This window comes from Carlito syrichta, unplaced genomic scaffold (genome assembly GCF_000164805.1).
Source record: "Carlito syrichta isolate Samal-C Ts95f unplaced genomic scaffold, Tarsius_syrichta-2.0.1 Scaffold314669, whole genome shotgun sequence".
NCBI lineage: Eukaryota > Metazoa > Chordata > Mammalia > Primates > Tarsiidae > Carlito > Carlito syrichta.
Window position 1 is genome coordinate 92,216 of NW_007258765.1, and position 706 is coordinate 92,921.

General features: G+C 46.5%; 1 protein-coding gene across 1 annotated transcript in view; it reads left to right on the forward strand.

Annotated features, from left to right (window-relative positions):
- Positions 1–706, forward strand: part of EMP2 (epithelial membrane protein 2) — a 12,472-nt gene that overhangs the window by 3,938 nt on the left and 7,828 nt on the right. The gene's annotated exons all lie outside the window — the stretch shown is intronic.

The following is a 706-nucleotide window of genomic DNA, read 5'->3' on the forward strand; positions in this document are numbered from 1 at the left end:
CTCAGCCTCCCAAAGGCACGGGATTACAGGCTGAGCCACTGAGCCCGGCTAAGTACTTTTTTAGTAGGAGTATGTCTCAAATATTATGTGGGACATACTTACAATACAAATTATTTGTTGCTTATCTGATATTCAGGTGTAACTAAGCCTCTTGTCTTTGCACTTGTTTATGTTTATTTGCCAAATCTGACCACCCTATCTGGGGAGCAAGGGATTCTCGATTCTGGGTCCCAAAGTCTCATCATACACTCAACCACAATGTCCCCATTCACAATAAAAGCACAAAAATACCAGTAGAAGGCACCATTTACTGAAGGTTTACAGTGGGACACAGGGCTAAGTCCTTTAACATATGTGATCTCACAGCCCCATCAGGCAAGGACATACCTTGGCCCCATTTTAAGATGGAGAAACAGGACAGGCACAATGGCTCACTCCTGTAATCTCAGCACTTTGAGAGGCTGAAGTATGAGGACTGTTTGAGCCCAGGAGTTTGAGACTAGCCTGGGCAACACAGGGAGACCTTGTCTCTACAAATAATAATAATAATAGGCCGGGCTCAGTAACTCAGCCTGTAATCCCAGCACTTTGGGAGGCCAAGGTGAGTGGATTGCCTGAGCCCACGGGTTCGAGACCTGCCTGGGCAACTTGGCGAGACCTCATTTCTACAATAAGTCAAAAATTAGCCAGGTGTGGTAGCGCGCGC